Genomic DNA, 11355 nt, shown 5'->3' with positions numbered 1-11355 from the left:
TGGCGCCAATTGAGGGGGCAAACTGGTGCCAATTGATGGGGCAAACTGGCTGCATTTGGGGGACAAACTGGCTGCATTTGGGGGCAAACTGGCTGCGTTTGATGGGCACATTGGCTGTGTTTAATGGGCACAGTGGCGGCAATTGATGTTTTTTTCCCCCCAAAAAATTTGAGCACCAGCTGCCACTGATAAACAGGTGGCAATTGATGAGGCAAACTGGCGGCAAATGAAGCTGGCACACTGGCAGCAATTGATGGTTACAGTAGCTGCGTTTGATGGGCACAGTGGTGGCAATATATGGGCATAGTGGCTACGTTTGATGGGCACAGTGGCTGTGCTTGATGGCACAGTGGTTGCGTTCAATGGCACAGTGGCTGCAATTGCTGTTTTGTTTTTTCAGTTTGTTTGCGCCCCCCGAAAAAAAATTGGCCCTCCAAGTCCCGGGATGTCCGGCAGGATACATTTTCTTCTGTTAGTAGATCTTCCCTCGCTGTAGTATGGTGAAGGAGAGATGAGGAGATATCAGGAGAAGTCTGGTGGTCACAATGTCTTCTTCTCACAGACGTATCGGTAACTACGGGAGCAGAAAGAAGCGCTCCAATTCTCTCCATTTTTCAAATAAGCACAATATCGAAAATCCCTATACCAAGTCTGGGGCTCATCGTCATTCCAGAACCTGAGGGGGGAAAAAACATTAGTGACCGGGCCGGCACTGATATTAACCAGAACTGATGGCCAAAGCAGGAGCAGGCAGCTCTTAAAGCCTGAAAGCTAAGAGGTAGACATGCGCAATTTGTTTAGTTCCGAATTCGTTTTTTAACTAATTTTGACAAATTCGTTAATTCTGAAATTTCCAAATCTCCACATTTTTTGATTTTTAAATTTTCGTATTTACGAAAATTTCGAAAAATCTGAAATTCAGAATTCGGAAATTCTAAATTCAAAAATTCGGAAATTTGAAATTCTAAAATTTGGAAATTTAAAAATCGGAAATTTGGAAATTGGAAATTAGAAATCGCAAATTCAAAAAAAAATTGAATTCGAAAATCGTAAATTCAAAAATCGAAATTCTAAATTTCAAAAATTCTGAATTAGAAAATTCTAAAAGCGAAAATTCAAAAATTAGAAAATCGCTAAATTGGAATTCAAAATTAAAAAATTTGTTAATTCGAAAATTCTGAATTAAAATTCTGAAAATTTTCTAATTTCCGAGTTTCCGAGTTTTCCACTTTCCGAATCTTTGACTTTCCAAATATTCAGAAATTCGAAGATTTGGAAATTTGAATATTCAGAAATTCGGAAATTAGAACATTCGGAATACGGAAACTTGGAAATTAGAAAATTCGGAAATTGGAACATTCGGAGTTCGGAAACTTGGAAATGACAAAATTAAAAAAATGTTCTAACTCTGAAATTTCGAATTTCAGATTTTAGAATTTTCGATTTTAGAATTTTCCAATTTTTGAATTTCTAATTTTCCAATTTTCGATTTTCAAATTCCGAAATTTTGAATTTCTGATTTTCCAATTTTCGCATTTTCAAATTTTCGAATTCTGAATTTTCTAAATGTTTAAATTCAAGATTTTTTCGAAATTCTGATTTTCTAATTTCCAAATTTTCTAATTTCCAAATGTTCGAATTTAACTAGTAGCCGACCAGCCACCGTCATTATACGGCGGCAGGTCGGCTCTCCTGGGCGAGAGCCCGTAGCTATACGTCCTATCGTATAGCCGCCACTAGGGGGCGCGTGCGCGGCGCCGGAGGCGCGCGCGCGCGCTCCCCGCTCGCCCCCGACTCCCGTGCGTGTGCCCGGCGGGCGCGATCGCCGCCGGGCACACGCGATCGCTCGGTACAGAGCGGGGAACGGGAGCTGTGTGTGTAAACACACAGCTCTCGTTCCTGTCAGCAGGGGAAATGCTGATTTTCTGTTCATACAATGTATGAACAGAAAATCAGTGTTTCCCCTAGTGAGGCCACCCCCCCCCCCCACAGTAAGAACACACCCAGGCATACTTAACCCCTTCCCCGCCCCCCTAGTGTTAACCCTTCACTGCCAGTGGCATTTTTATAGTAATCTAATGCATTTTTATAGCACTGATCGCTATAAAAATGCCAATGGTCCCAAAAATGTGTCAAAAATGTCCGAAGTGTCCGCCATAATGTCGCAATACCAGGGCTCGAGTCCTGCGGGAACGCGTGGGAACGGCGTCCCTGCACTTTTTTCACAGCAGGAACGCACGTTCCCCCTGCAGGACTCGAGCAGAGAATAGTCGGGAATGCAGCGTTTACTAAGTGAGGGGCGGGGGGGGCACCCACTGGGGGGTGTCAGGCCGGTGCCCCCCCTCCGACTGAAGCGGAGACTGCAGGCAGGTTAAGCAGCGGAGCGGCAGGCGCCAACCCCCCGCGCGACTGAAGAGACAGCAAGGCTGAGCGGGCGGGATTAGGCAGCGGCGCGCATTTTTTAGAAAGTACGCGGAGAGAGGAGCCTGAGGTAGTGTGGCTTTGCGGGGGTGCGAACCGCACTGTAGTGACACCCGGCCGTCAGATCCCTCCCTGCTCTCCGTGCTCTGATCAGTCTCGGCACAGCCGAGTGAAGCGGCCCGCCTCCCCCTCCTCCTGTATGTTTACACAGGGGGAGGGGATCCGACAAGTCCATGAGTGCTGTCTGGCATGTCCCGATCATCTGAGGTACATAAGGGTTACTGAATGGGGGGAATCTGTACTTAATGGGGGGGGGGGGGGGTATGTACTGAATGGGGGGGGGGAATCTGTACGGAAGGGGGGGGGGAATCTGTTCTGAATGGGGGGGGGGAGAATCTGTACTTAATGGGGGGGGGGAGAATCTGTACTGAATGGGGGGGGATCTGTACTGAAGGGGGGGGAATCTGTACTGAAGGGGGGGGGGAATCTGTACTGAATGGGGGGGGAATGTGTACTGAATGGGGGGGAATCTGTACTGAATGGGGGGGGGGGAATGTGTACTGAATGGGGGGGGGGGAATGTGTACTGAATGGGGGGGAATCTGTACTGAAGGGGGGGGGGTGGAATCTGTACTGAATGGGGGGGGAATGTGTACTGAATGGGGGGGAATCTGTACTGAAGGGGGGGGGGGGGTGGAATCTGTACTGAATGGGGGGGGAATGTGTACTGAATGGGGGGGAATCTGTACTGAAGGGGAGGGGGGGAATCTGTACTGAATGGGGGGGGGAATGTGTACTGAATGGGGGGGAATGTGTACTGAATGGGGGGGGGAATGTGTACTGAATGGGGGGGGGAATGTGTACTGAATGGGGGGGGGGAATGTGTACTGAATGGGGGGGGAATGTGTACTGAATGGGGGGGAATGTGTACTGAATGGGGGGGGAATGTGTACTGAATGGGGGGGGAATGTGTACTGAATGGGGGGGAATGTGTACTGAATGGGGGGGAATGTGTACTGAATGGGGGGGGGAATGTGTACTGAATGGGGGGGGGAATGTGTACTGAATGGGGGGGGGGAATGTGTACTGAATGGGGGGGAATGTGTACTGAATGGGGGGGATTCTACTATACAGGGGTGGGTCTGTACTGAATGGGGAGTGTCTTCACTGTAGGGGGTCTGTGTAACATGCAGGGGGTCCATAACTGTTAGGGGGGGGTGTCTGTGTAGCATACAGGCGTCCAGGGCTGTGTAATGTAATGGGGTCCAGAGTGCTGTGTAATGTAAAGGAGTCCAGAGGTGCAGGGTGCTGTGTAATGTAAAGGAGTCCAGATGTGCAGGGTGCTGTGTAATGTAAAGGGGTCCAGAGGTGTGGTGCTGTGTAATGTAAAGGGGTCCAGAGGTGTGGTGCTGTGTAATGTAAAGGGGTCCAGAGGTGTGGTGCTGTGTAATGTAAAGGGGTCCAGAGGTGCAGGGTGCTGTGTAATGTATGTAAAGAGGCCCAGAGGTGCAGGGTGCTGTGTAATGTAAAAGGGCCCAGAGGTGTGGTGCTATGTAATGTAAAGGGGTCCAGAGGTGCAAGGTGCTGTGTAATGTATGTAAAGGGGTGCAGGGTGCTGTGTAATGTAAAAGGGGCCCAGAGGTGCAAGGTGCTGTGTAATGTAAAGGGGCCTAGAGGTGCAGGGTGCTGTGTAATGTAAAAGGGCCCAGAGGTGTAGGGTGCTGTGTAATGTAAAGGGGTCCAGAGGTGCAGGGTGCTGTGTAATGTAAAAGGGTCCAGGGGTGCAGGGTGCTATGTAATGTAAAGGGGCCCAGAGGTGCAGGGTGCTGTGTAATGTAAAAGGGTCCAGAGGTGCAGGGTGCTGTGTAATGTAAAGGGGTGCAGGGTGCTGTGTAATGTAAAGGGGTGCAGAGGTGCAGGGTGCTGTGTAATGTAAAAGGGCCCAGAGGTGCAGGGTGCTGTGTAATGTAAAGGGGCCCTGAGGTGCAGGGTGCTGTGTAATGTAAAGGGGCCCAGAGGTGCAGGGTAATGTAAAAGGGGTCCAGAGGTGCAAGGTGCTGTGTAATGTAAAGGGGCCCAGAGGTGCAGGGTAATGTAAAGGGGTCCAGAGGTGCAGGGTGCTGTGTAATGTAAAGGGGCCCAGAGGTGCAGGGTGCTGTGTAATGTAAAAGGGTCCAGAGGTGCAAGGTGCTGTGTAATGTAAAGGGGCCCAGAGGTGCAGGGTAATGTAAAGGGGTCCAGAGGTGCAGGGTGCTGTGTAATGTAAAGGGGCCCAGAGGTGCAGGGTGCTGTGTAATGTAAAAGGGTCCAGAGGTGCAAGGTGCTGTGTAATGTAAAGGGGCCCAGAGGTGCAGGGTGCTGTGTAATGTAAAAGGGTCCAGAGGTGCAAGGTGCTGTGTAATGTAAAGGGGCCCAGAGGTGCAGGGTGCTGTGTAATGTAAAGGGGTCTAGAGGTGCAAGGTGCTGTGTAATGTATGTAAAGGGGCCCAGAGGTGCAGGGTGCTGTGTAATGTAAAAGGGGTCCAGAGGTGCAAGGTGCTGTGTAATATAAAGGGGCCCAGAGGTGCATGGTGCTGTGTAATTTAAAAGGGGTCCAGAGGTGCAGGATGATGTATAATGTAAAGGGGTCCAGAGGTGCAGGGTGCTGTGTAATGTAAAGGGGCCCAGAGGTGCAGGGTGCTGTGTAATGTAAAGGGGTCCAAAGGTGCAGGGTGCTGTGTAATGTAAAAGGGGTCCAGAGGTGCAGGGTGCTGTGTAATGTAAAGGGGCCCAGAGGTGCAGGGTGCTGTGTAATGTAAAGGGGTCCAGAGGTGCAGGGTGCTGTGTAATGTAAAGGGGCCCAGAGGTGCAGGGTGCTGTGTAATGTAAAGGGGTCCAGAGGTGCAGGGTGCTGTGTAATGTAAAGGGGGCCAGTGATGCAGGGTGCTGTGTAATGTAAAGGGGCCCAGAGGTGCAGGGTGCTGTGTAATGTAAAGGGGTCCAAAGGTGCAGGGTGCTGTGTAATGTAAAGGGGCCCAGAGGTGCAGGGTGCTGTGTAATGTAAAGGGGTCCAGAGGTGCAGGGTGCTGTGTAATGTAAAGGGGTCCAGAGGTGCAGGGTGCTGTGTAATGTAAAGGGGCCCAGAGGTGCAGGGTGCTGTGTAATGTAAAGGGGTCCAGAGGTGCAGTTGTGGAGACCTAACCTACCTAAGACAGTTTTGTATCACAGTGGCTTAGCTATGTTAACTGTCTGACGTTTTTGCTTCTTGGGGGGGGGGGGGGTAATTTACAATGGTATTCAGCAATGAGGGGGTTAATGTACTTCCACTGATGCATTGGTGACCAGTGGCAGGTAATTAACCCCTTTGTGCTGCATTAGTGACACCAGCGTCAGTGTTTATTACCCCTATTTGGTGCAGCATGAAAGGGTTCATAAACACTGTCACTGGTGTCACTAATGCAGCACAAAAGGGTTAATTACCTGCCACTGGTCACCAATGCATCAGTGGCCAGTGGTGCATTTGATACTACCCACCCCATACACTCCGCACCCCTCTCATCTACATACCACCCACCCCCATAATTGTTAATTTTTTTGGTGGGGGAGGGGGTCTTGGGTGGGAGTTCCCACACTTTTTTCCCCAGGACTTGACCCCTGCGCAATACCGAAAAAAAAATCGCTGATCGCCGCCATTACTAGTAAAAAAAATATTAATAAAAATGCCATAAAAATACCCCCTATTTTGTAAACGCTATAACTTTTGCGCAAACCAATCAATAAACGCTTATTGCGATTTTTTTTACGAAAAATATGTAGAAGAATACGTATCGGCCTAAACTGAGGAAAAAAAATGTTTTTTTATATATTTTTGGGGGATATTTATTACAGCAAAAAGTAAAAAATATTCATTTTTTTCAAAATTGTCGCTCTATTTTTGTTTATAGCGCAAAAAATAAAAAACGCAGAGGTGATCAAATACCACCAAAAGAAAGCTCTATTTGTGGGGAAAAAAGGACGCCAATTTTGTTTGGGAGCCACGTCGCACGACCGCGCAATTGTCTGTTAAAGCGACGCAGTCCCGAATCGCAAAAAGTACTCTGGTCTTTAGGCAGCAATATGTTCCGGGGGGGTAAGTGGTTAAAAAAAAAAGCTAAAAAAAAACGAATGAAACGAAAATGAACACATTTTTCGGCAGTGCACATGTCTACTAAGAGGTCCAGCATTTGGACATAAAAAAGGATATGTCTAATGTGAGAAGGAAAAGATCGGTTCCATACTTTGGAGATCTCTCATAAGATGTGCCGTCCACCCAATTCAAGATGTCGTTATCACTTGAAAGACCGATCCACAAACTCTGGGACTGTGAAACGTTACGTAGAAAATTCTGTAGAAAAAAAAAACAAAAACAGTCACTACATATTATTTTATAAAATCACCAGAGGAGCTTACACTCTAATGCCCTCGTGTATTGCCGGGACCCCGGGCTTTCTCCTTACGTCAGAGAGGGGGCGGGGTCACCTGTGCATGTGACGGGTGGCTCCGCCCTCAGCTATAAGGTGAGGTTTCTACGATGTGTGAGGACTCCTGCTGAGCGGCTCCGATAGGCTTTCCAATTACAGCCCCCAGGCTGTAGTCGGCTTCCAGATGCTTATCCTCGGGGACGCACGGGGGGTGCGTTCCTTGGATAAGAGTGACAGGCGTCTCAGCCAATCAGGTTCACTGGTTCTGGTTACCGGTAACCTGATTGGCTGAAGCGTCACCGAGGGCAGGAGAAGACATCGAGGGACGGTAGAAGCACGGCTGACCCCAGAAAGGTAAGTGCCAGGCGGGGGGGGGGCATTTTACAGGTCACAGTGGCAGCTAGCATTTTACTGGGCACAGTGGCGACAATTGCTGGGCACAGTGGTGACAATTGCTGGGCACAGTGGTGACAATTGATGGGCACAGTGGTGACAATTGCTGGGCACAGTGGTGACAATTGATGGGCACAGTGGTAACAATTGATGGCACAGTAGCTACGTTTGATGGCATAGTGGTGACAATTGCTGGGCACAGTGGTAACAATTGATGGCACAGTGGTAACAATTGATGGCACAGTGGTAACAATTGATGGCACAGTGGTGACAATTGATGGCACAGTGGCTGCGTTTGATGGCATGGCACAGTGGTGACAATTGATGGGCACAGTGGCTGCATTTAATGGGCACAGTGGCTGCATTTGATGGGCACAGTGGCTGCATTTTATGGGCACAGTGGTTGCAATTGATGGGCACAGTAGCTGCGTTTGATGGGCACAGTGAGGCTGCAATTGTTTGTTTGTTTTTCGTTTGTTTGCGCCCCCCAAAAATGTAGACCACCAGCTGCCACTGGATTGGTTTATCAAGGGACACCATAATTATCTATCAGGCGTAACCTGCAGTATGTGACATTTTGTTGGGTTTAGATGGGCTTTAAGTCTGTGAGTCACTGGGGGCTCAACAAGTCGTTCATTTCGCAAGAGAAGTTGGACATTGCAAGGGAACGAGCTCTGGCTTGTTGAATGTGATGAAGTTTCACTTTGCCCAGAATAACCAATCGCAGGCAGGGGGATATGAAAACAAAGACGTGATTAGATTTATGATAGTCAGCAGAGCTTCACCTCATACTCTAAGCTCTGGGGCAAATTCCCTTTGCAAAGTTCAACTTCCCTGGCAAAATTCAACAGTCCATTTATCTTTAGTAAACCAACCCCAATGCCGTGTACACACGATCATTTTTTGGCATGAAAAAAAAGCGTTGTTTTTCGGCATGTTGAAAAAACGAAATTTTTCTAACTTCATCATTAAAACGACGTTGCCCACACACCATAGTTTTTAAAAAATGCTCTTGCAAAGCGCGGTGACGTACAACACGTACGACGGCACTATAAAGGGGAAGTTCCATGCGGATGGCGCCACCCTTGGGGCTGCTTTAGCTGATTCCGTGTTAGTAAAAGACGATTCGCGCTTTTCTGTCTGTTACAGCGTGATGAATGTGCGATCTCCATTATGAACACTAGTTTTACCAGAACGAGCGCTCCCGTCTCATAACTTGCTTCTGAGCATGCGCTGGTTTTTAACGTCGTTTTAGCCCACACACCATCATTTTTTACAACCCGAAAAACGACATTGTTTAAAACGTCGTTAAAAAACGAAGCATGTTCGGGAATTTTTTTTTTTTTCGTTTTTCAGAACCCGAAAAATGATGTGAAGCCCACACACCATCATTTTAAATGACGTTTTTTAAAAACGTAGTTATTTTCATGCCGAAAAATGATGGTGTGTACGCAGCATAATTGTTTCAGGGCAAACATTATCTGGACATCTATGTTTCTCAGTTTCATCATTTGTGTGCTTGTTTCTGGTCACCAACTCACAATGTAGCCAAACAAACGTGTCGGTGGCTAACATCTACAGAGGGAAGTCAGTATTGGCACCCCCCTCCCCCCCATGTGACAGCCCCATTTACACCTTGTTATCCTCACCATCTCAACCAGACCTTTGATGACCACCAGATGACTCTTCTTATCCTCACAGTGTTTCTTGGCGTAATCCCACGGCCGTGCGTAATGGGACAGGTAGTAGCAGTTTAGGCCATAGTGTGTCCATTCCGAACCGCATAATGGATCAACAGAGCCTGGGAGGGAGAAGAATAGAGAAAGAAAGTGAGAAGGGAGGAAGGGGAGAAAGGAAGAGTGGAGGAGAAAAATAGAGAAAGAAAGAGAGGAGAGAAGTAGGGGGAAAAAAAACATGGAGGAGAAAAATAGAGAAAGAATGGAGGAGAGAGGAATGGGAGAGAGAAAGAGTGGAGGAGAAAAATATAGAAAGAAAGATAGGAGGGAAGAAGGGGAGCGAGAAAGAGCGGAGGATAAAAAAAATAGAGAATAATGGGGGAGAGAGGAAGAGGAGAGAGAAAGAGTGGAGGAGAAAAATAGAAAAAGAAAGGGAGGGGGAGAAGAGGAGAAAGAAAGAGTGGAGAAGAAAAATAGAGAATAATGAGGGAGAGAGGATAGAGAAAGGGTGGAGGATAAAAAATAGAGAAGAATGGGAGGGAGAAAAAAGTGGAGGAGAAAAATAGAAAAAGAAAGGGAGGAAGGTGAGAAAGAAAGAGTGTAGGAGTAAAATACAGAAGAATGGGGGAGAGAGGAAGGGGGAGAGACAAGTTGAAAGAAAATAAGGGGGTGGGGGGGGAGAGAGAGAGAATAGGATAAAGAGAAGTGAGAGAGAAGGAGGGGGAGAGAGAGAGAGAGAGGGAGAAGAGGATAAAGAGAAGTGAGAGAGAAGGAGGGGGAGAGAGAGAGAGAGAGGTAGAAGAGGATAAAGAGAAGTGAGAGAGAAGGAGGGAGAGAGAGAGAGAGAGAGACGGAGAGGATAAAGAGAAGTGAGAGAGAGAAGAGGATAAAAAGAAGTGAGAGAGAGAAGAGGATAAAAAGAAGTGAGACAGAAGGAGGGAGAGAGAGAGAAGAGGATAAAGAGAAATGAGAGAGAAGGAGGGAGAGAGAGAGAAGAGGATAAAGAGAAATGAGAGAGAAGGAGAGAGAGAGAGAGAGAGAGAGAGAGAGAGAGAGAGAGAGAGAGAGAGAGAGAAGAGGATAAAGAAAAGTGAGACAGAAGGAGGGAGAGAGAGAGAGTAAAGAGAAGTGAGACAGAAGGAGGGGAAGAGAGAAAGAAGAGGATAAAAATAAGTGAGACAGAAGGAGGGGGGAGAGAGAGAGAGAGAGAGAGAGAGAGAGAGAGAGAGAGAGAGAGAAGAGGATAAAGAGAAGTGAGACAGAAGGGGGGGGGAGAGAGAGAGAGAAGAGGATAAAGAGAAGTGAGACAGAAGGAGGGGGAGAGAGAGAAGAGGATAAAGATACGTGAGACAGAAGGAGGGGAGAGAGAGAGAAGAGGATAAAGAGAAGTGAGAGAGACGGAGGGAGAGAGAGAGAAGAGGATAAAGAGAAGTGAGACACAAGTATAGAGAGAGTAAAGAGAAGTGAGACAGAAGGAGGGAGAGAGAGGAGAGGATAAAGAGAAGTGAGACAGAAGGAGGGGAGAGAGAGAGAGAGGATAAAGAGAAGTGAGACAGAAGGAGGGGAAGAGAGAGAGAAAAGGATAAAAAGAAGTGAGACAGAAGGAGGGGGAGAGAGGAGAGAGAGAGAGAGAGAGAGAGAGAAGAGGATAAAGAGAAGTGAGACAGAAGGAGGGGGGAGAGAGAGAAGAGGATAAAGAGAAGTGAGACAGAAGGAGGGGGTGAGAGAGAGAAGAGGAAAAAGAGAAGTGAGACAGAAGGAGGGGGGAGAGAGAAGAGGATAAAGAGAAGTGAGACAGAAGGAGGGGAAGAGAGAGAGAAGAGGATAAAGAGAAGTGAGAGAGAAGGAGGGGAAGAGAGAGAGAAGAGGATAAAGAGAAGTGAGAGAGAAGGAGGGGGAGAGAGAGAAGAGGATAAAGAGAAGTGAGAGAGAAGGAGGGGAAGAGAGAGAGAAGAGGATAAAGAGAAGTGAGACAGAAGGAGGGGAGAGAGAGAGAAGTGGACAAAGAGAAGTGAGACAGAAGGAGGGGGGGGGGAGAGAGAGAAGTGGATAAAGAGAAGTGAGACAGAAGGAGGGGGAGAGAGAAGAGGATAAAGAAAAGTGAGACAGAAGAAGGGTGAGAGAGAGAGAGAGAAGAGGATAAAGAGAAGTGAGACAGAAGGAAGGGGTGAGAGAGAGAGAGAGAGAGAGAGAGAGAGAGAGAGAGAAGAGGATAAAGAGAAGTGAGACAGAAGGAGGGGGAGAGAGAGAGAGAGAGAGAGAGAGAGAGAGAGAGAGAGAGAGAGAGAGAGAGAGAGAGAGAGAAGAGGATACAGAGAAGTGGGACAGAAGGAGAGGGAGGGAGAGAGAGAGAGAGAGAGAGAGAGAGAGAGAGAGAAGAGGATACAGAGAAGTGGGACAGAAGGAGGGGAGAGAGAGAAGAGGATA

The 11355-nt window shown here is 47.8% G+C and overlaps 1 long non-coding RNA gene across 1 annotated transcript in view; it reads right to left on the bottom strand.

Moving 5' to 3' along the window:
- Positions 1-358: 358 nt before the first annotated feature.
- LOC120933818 overlaps positions 359-11355 on the bottom strand; it is an 18401-nt gene continuing 7404 nt past the window's right edge. Inside the window, exons 2-4 of the long non-coding RNA XR_005748130.1 lie at positions 8902-9053; positions 6677-6783; positions 359-676 (exon numbers count right to left, since the gene is read on the bottom strand). This is a non-coding gene — a long non-coding RNA (uncharacterized LOC120933818). The remainder of the gene's footprint in view (positions 677-6676; positions 6784-8901; positions 9054-11355) is intronic.

The sequence above is a fragment of the Rana temporaria genome, chromosome 3, assembly GCF_905171775.1.
Source record: "Rana temporaria chromosome 3, aRanTem1.1, whole genome shotgun sequence".
In the NCBI taxonomy this organism is placed as follows: Eukaryota; Metazoa; Chordata; class Amphibia; order Anura; family Ranidae; genus Rana; species Rana temporaria.
Note: the sequence above shows the minus strand (reverse complement) of the source record. Positions and strands in the feature narration are given on the sequence as shown.